The sequence below is a fragment of the Carlito syrichta genome, unplaced genomic scaffold (genome assembly GCF_000164805.1).
Source record: "Carlito syrichta isolate Samal-C Ts95f unplaced genomic scaffold, Tarsius_syrichta-2.0.1 Scaffold313394, whole genome shotgun sequence".
NCBI lineage: Eukaryota > Metazoa > Chordata > Mammalia > Primates > Tarsiidae > Carlito > Carlito syrichta.
In genome coordinates this window covers 4,407-11,491 of record NW_007257490.1, presented here as the reverse complement: position 1 = coordinate 11,491, position 7,085 = coordinate 4,407, and positions in this window count along the sequence as shown.

The window sequence follows — 7,085 nt, the reverse complement described above, 5'->3', positions numbered from 1 at the left end:
TATGGCCACCTATTAAAGGTCATATCTCTAATGGTCTCTTCCGGACACCAGTAGAGGTCAGAAGTGGTCCATTGGCTTTTTTTCCCCTTCCTACTTCACTGATGCATAATGTAGATTTGTTTAAAACTGGGTAAATATAAGTGAGGTCAGGCCCTTGGCATGGCTGAAGAGATAAGAACCTTCTATAAGACTTGCCTAAAGAACTCGTGTGTAGTAGTTCTGAATATGCTAGTATCAAGAGAAATTATTCACCACAAATCCAAAGTAGGCTTAAAACTTCAGTTTAAATAAATGTTTATGAATATTAACTTTATGAATGGTACTTATATACTTATCTATTTTATTACAGACTTTATTTAATAGATATTTTGAGATATCTATAAATAATGTTCATATCATGATTGAAATATCAAAAATTTATTAACTTAGAAGCATAATAAAAATAGTACATGGTACATCTGTTTAACTATAGCCATCTGAGTACTTGAGCTATTTACATATAGATTTACATGGTTCTATCAGACTATGACATAAGTGAATTCTCTCAAGAGAATATATTTGCTTTGTGTGCTTTAATACTTTCCTTTTATTTAAGAAAATGGGACACCACTCAAAATGAAACCAACCAATTTGGCAAGCAAATCCATTGTTTAATGGTACTGGGTCAATGAATAATAATTATCTATACTTATGAAGTGCAATGTGAAGTTTTTGATTTATGTATTCTTTACATAAATATTCAATCAAACTAATTAACATATCTATCAATCCTCAACTTTTTTCCTGTGGTGAAGACAATATTACCTGCATAATGAACATTTATATTCCTTACCCTGAATTGCACTCCACATCTTTAAAATAAAAAATTGTAAAAAATCTATTCTTCTAGCAATTTTGAAATATATTATACATTATCATTGGCCATGGTCACCGTGCAGTGCAATAGATCACTATAACTTATTCTTCTAGTCTAACTGAAAGTTTGTGCCCTTTGACCAATATTTTCTCTTACCTTAATTTTTTTCCAGGATGACAAGCAGCTAGAAATTCAAATGACTGCCTAAATCTCCTACACAACTGGGAAAACACAAGTTCCCAATTACAAGAAGGAATGATAAAGATCTCCCAGGATACTTCTAGATGACATGTCCTTCCTGCTTCCACAGAAATGGGCCTCTTGGCTGCAATGCCTTATGCCAAAAGTAACTTTGGCTTTGATCTTAGTTTTCTGAGGGGGGGACATAATTTAAAAACATAGCCCACCCAGTGAAGGTGATATAGAGATATAGACACAGTATCTCAGTAAGGGAAGTTTCTATAGCAGTTCATCAGGATATTATTACTAGAATGTATTGTTACTGGGAAAAAAAGATTACAAAGTACAAAATAATAGATGTCTTTACAGGGATTATACAAGGCAAGTAGTGGCCCATTAGCTTTTTCTATACAGGTCTCGTCTATTCTGATAGATACAGTGCTGGAAAACTGTCCATACTGTGGTTTTTCAAAACTACTTTTTTAATTATTTGATAATAAGCTATCTTTTATTTATATGAATAAAATTTCAGTGTTCTTTAACCGTTGTGATATTGTTAAATTATATTACATGCAAAATTATATAATCATAGATATTTAGAATTCCTAAATCTGAAGAATTCTAGAATGACCCAAATACGACAAAGTTTTATTATCTGAGCCATCAGAGCTAGGTACTATTGGAAATCAAAGTGTCTCTCAATTTCCATGGCCTTACAAATCAGGTATGAGTCAGGCATGTCTTTTAGGCTAGGAATGGTGACTATTTGGAAAGATTCATTATCTTCGAATAGTGCAAGTATATAATACTCAGAAAGACCACTATTGCCATAGTAAATGGCATGTTCATTCAATACTTCATAGTCATCATATTGTTTTGTTGTGGTTTTAATATTTATTTACTTATTTATGGAGAATGCACTGTGTTCAGAAATCTACATCCAGCCTCTATCGTGAAGGTGAGCTTGGAGACATTAATAGCTATTAGACCATATAAAGGAGATACACAATTATGTGTATACATGAAGAAATATAATTGTAATTTTACCTTTATTATTAATATTACCATGATTATCAGCATCAAGTGCTAACGTCAAGTGCTAACATTTACTCAAAGTGTATTTGCTTGTCATTTTTTTAGGTAATTAATGTCAATTTACTCATTATAAGAAATTTATAAAATTGATTTCATCATAGCTTTCAATTTATTGTTGAAGAACACGAGACATAGAGAGATTAAGTAATTTGTCCCCTAAATATGCCTGTTAAATTAGAGACTTGACAGTAGAACTCAGATTGACTCATGACAGACCTGTTATTCCATATTACGGGGCCCAAGTAGGAAAATAGAGAGAAGTGGTTAGAAATTGTTGTGGTACTTCTCAGTACATTTTAGGTATAAACTGAAGTTGGTTTGAAATTTGAATATAGTAGGATCAACACAATACAAGAGGTCAGTAATGTCAAAGAGGAATGATCTAGTCAGTGAGAACTGGGTTCCAACCTTGTCTTTGCCATTTATTAGGTATACAACTTTTAGCTCAACACTTAGTTTGCTTAACAGTCTTTTAAAAAACGTATTGGTCTAATGATAATATAGGAAAAACAGCTCACTGTTTGCCATCGAATACCTATCAGTATTAACGATAATAATTATAATCATCAAAAATTGATGAGTAAATAAAAAAAGGAAGAGAGTGGAGAGTGGAGGTAAAAATGATAAATGGAAATTTGTCATAGAAAACTGAGTGAACCATTCACGAAATCTGGGAGAGCTAGAACAGATTGAAGAAAGGAGGGCATGATGATTTATTAGGTTTTCAACCTGCACAGTATGAAAGGTGCATTGGTCACATAAGTGGAAGTGACCAGTAGATACTGTAACATTTCTTCCATGTCATAAATTGCTAATGAAACCCTGGCACCAAAGTTCTTTTTAGTGAGGATGCTCTTTGGGGACAGAGTGCTATGTAGTGAGGGGAGCACTGACTTTGAAATTAGAAGAGTCTCAGTGCTGCTACTTATTAGCTATGTGATCTCAATACCTTATATGCCTTTCCTGAGATTGTATGTGTGACATAGACATAACAATTTCTCAAAAAGTGCAGGATGCACCAGGGAGCACCATCTTTTCATGTTACTTTTCTAGGCTCTTTATGTCTCTCTTCTACATATGTCTGCAACTGTCTTTTTTCACTTTGTTTTTTCCTCTTCTCCATGGAGTTAAGACTGCCTACTTGGGTTTAGATGTAAAAACTGATGTTTTTGGTGAAATTTAAAGCTTAATTAATTAAAGTCATTTAAGAATGTGTTAAAATCTCAGTTAGTATGCAGTTCTTGAAATCCAAAGAAATAATCTCACTTTTTCCAGAGTTCAGTTATTTAATTTAGTTTTTATTTTAGTATTTTAAATACAAACTTTATATATAAAAGTATACAGATTATACAGGCACAACACAATTAATCATTGTAAAGAGAACACACCCAAGTAACAACTAATCAGACAGTAAATAAAACACCAAGGATATTATAGAAGACTGCACATGCTCGTTCTTGGTTATTTTCTTAATTGTTACTGAAGTTAATCATTAATCTGATTTGATTCATTTCTATCATGAATGACTAATGCCTTCTTTGAAAACATGTATATACATTGGAATTTACTGTGTTCTTTATGTTCAACTTATTTATTCAACCCTATGTTTGCAAATTGCATTCATATTGTGGTATAAATGTAGTTGATTATTTTTCATTTGTGAATAGTCTTCCACTTTATAACTATATTATAATATATTAATTGATTCCCTATTGATAGATATTTGTGTCTTTTCTAACTTTTGACTATAATTAAAAACTACTGCTATGAGGATTCTCACAAATTTTTCTATATACATCCCGAAACTTGCTAGGTGATAGGATATGCATATGTTCAACTTTAACATACATTGCCAATATGTTTATTCTTCCACTGGAATTTAATGTCATTTTGTCAAACTTCAATATGATGATGCTTTCTTTTGTAGTAGTCTATATGTGCCTAGGTTTTGTACTTATTTCTTTATATACCTTATTATACTTAGTTCTTAGAACTGTGCAGATAATTATTAGTTCCATTTTATAGCTGAAGAAACTAAACTTCAGCAAATTTAAATTGTTCATGGTTACATATGGAATAACAATAACAAGTAAAAATCTTTTTGTCCGTACTTGACTAGGAATTATATAAGAACTATTATTCTTCCAGTGGGAGACAATATGCCCTCAATATAAAAAAAAAAAATGATAGAAATATAGGGCATCTAAGAATTCAAGGGGCCAACATCCCACTCAAAGTAGTTAAGGCTATCTAATTTTGATTTACATGCACAAGATGATATCATGGTGAAATCCAAAGCCTAATCCTTTCATCCAGAAAGAGCAGACAGAAAAGAGAAGGAGAAAAGAGGAACTGCAAAGACATCCCTATGGTTTTCTGCTTCTTCTGCTTGTTCTGCATGCTGACTCAGCTGCTCCTAGCTGAGCCTGTTAGAGACCGAGAAGGTCAGTCCAATGCATTTTATTCCCTCACCACAAAAGCAAAGCCAGCTTTACCACCATGTTTTTCTTCATGCACTCTCTTGGGGCGTTTCATAATCTCTTTAGTTCCCTCTAAATTAGTTTATCAGATAAGACTTGACTACCTCTCAGAATTATAAATTAATGTTAGCAATTCAGGTTAGCAGAGGAGACCAAGGGGGCAAATCCTACAGAAATCTCTTACATGCTACATGCATCTGAGAAAGCTAAAACAAAAAAGGAATTGAATGCCTTTTTTAAAAAGAAACCATCAGAACTAAATTTCTCATTTTTTTTAGGGGAATCATTTTATCATCATTATTTTTGACTTCCAACATTTATGACACCTTTTTTTATATCTAATATATAGGAACTCTGTAACTCACTTCTTAGTTGCCAAATATTTAACTCCATGGGATACTTTCTCCTAGCTTGCTAATTCCAGGTGTATACAGCAATTCAACTTTCTTCTAGGTCTGATCATGTTAACATTGCTGCCTTGATGTTGTTTAGGTCCATGAAAAATAATTCTCCAACATTTCCTACTTCTCAATCTTGCCATCTCAGTCTGAGATTTAAAAAGAGCTATTAAATGAGTCAACTCACCCTTTGGGGAATTCTCCCCTGGCATAAATTTTTGTTGCCAGCCAAAATTTTTAGAAAATAATTATTTATAAATTTTCCATATTTAGTGGTATCTGACTACATTTCTTGTCTTTCCCATATCATACTGTTAGTTCTTCCTAGTTCCTATTGACAGGTTTTCTGGGATTTGAATGATCTTACTGGATCTCCTTCCCTATTTTCTCAATGTACATGGCAGCAGTCCTGAGCAATGCCACAATCATCCACATTGTCTGCACTGATTCTTCCATGAACCAGCTCATGTGCCACTTTCTGGCTATGATGGTAGAACTGACCAGGGTCTCCCTGTGCCAATTATGCCCACAGTACTCGTACTATGGCAAACTTTTGTTTGTATCTATTTATATGCCTACGTGTTCCAGCTTTATTTTGTTCATATTTTTATTTTCATGGAGTCAGCTATGCTGTTAGCTATGGCATATGATCACTTTGTGCCATCACCAACCCTCTGAATATTCCTCAGTGCTCATCAGTTCCCAGATAATGAAGATGGGAGTATTTTTGAGAATTCAGCGTGAATCATTCACCATCATTCTTGTTTGCTCCTATTGTCATGGCAGTATTCACTCCCCCTCTCCTACTGCCTAAATTAGGATATGACCCAACTCCCCTCTGACACAGGGACTAGCAGTCTCTGTGCTTTGCTAGTCATCTTGCTCACCATTGGTTCAGTTTTTTTAGTGTTACTTTTCATAATCTAATTCTTAGATTGCTAATGGTCATTGCCTCCTGTAAAAAACATCTCACAGTTCTCAACACTTGTGTGTCTCACATCCTGGCACATGTGTCTCACATTTCATTATTCATAGATTTGCAAGGCATTTTCGCCCCTCTTTTATATTACCGTGGGCAATGTGCACATACTTTTGCCACTACTGGTAATCCCAATAATTTATAATGTCAAGGCCCACCAGATCTGCTAAGCCATTATCAAGATCTTCTCTTTGAAATTGACAGAAATCTAGTGTGTTCTCAGTCAATCAGTCAACTTCCCTTCAACTAAATTAGTTGTGACTCAATTTAAAGTCTTATTCAGTTTTAACTTCAGTTCCTCCACACATTTCTTGGAGTCTCCTTTCTTTTTTAGTTATAATGACTTAGTAAATGTATTCATTTTAATATTACCCAGAGACAAACAATCATGAAATGCAAATAATTTCTGGAAGAAAAATCAGTAATTTTATAGAACAACTTTTAGAAACAAAGTAAATTTAGTGCAATTCTGGCTCTGACTAATTTTATTAATGTAAGTAATTCAAAATGTTCTGCGCTGTTTTGTGGCAACCAAAGAGTGATACTCTTTTCCATAAAAAGTACAAATGTGAGACTCAGAAGAGTGGGAAGAGGCTGAAAGATGAGAAATTACTGAATGAATACAATGTACATTAGTTATACTAAAAACCCAGACTTCATCACTTTGCGATAGATCCATGAAACAAAACTGCACTTGGACACCTTAGATTTATACAAAAAGAGTACAAACGCTACTGGACTTTCAGGGAAGAACAATAATCTCTTTTCTTGCTGGGTCATCGCCATTTTGGAGTATTAGGATTATATTGGCTTCATAGAATGACCTAGGGAGAATGTCTTCTTTCTTGATTGTCTGGAAGACTTTCAATAGAACTGACATCAGTTCTTCCCTGCATGTCTTGTAAAATTCAGCTGAGAAACTATCTGGCCCAGGGCTGTTTTTGATAAGGCGGTTTCTTATTACTGAGTTGATTTACTGGATTGTTATTGGTCGTTTTAAGTTTCATCTTCTTCCTGTTTTAATATTGGGAAGTTATGCAATGCCAGGGATTTCTCCATTTCCTCTAAAATTGCTATTTTATTCACATACATATGTT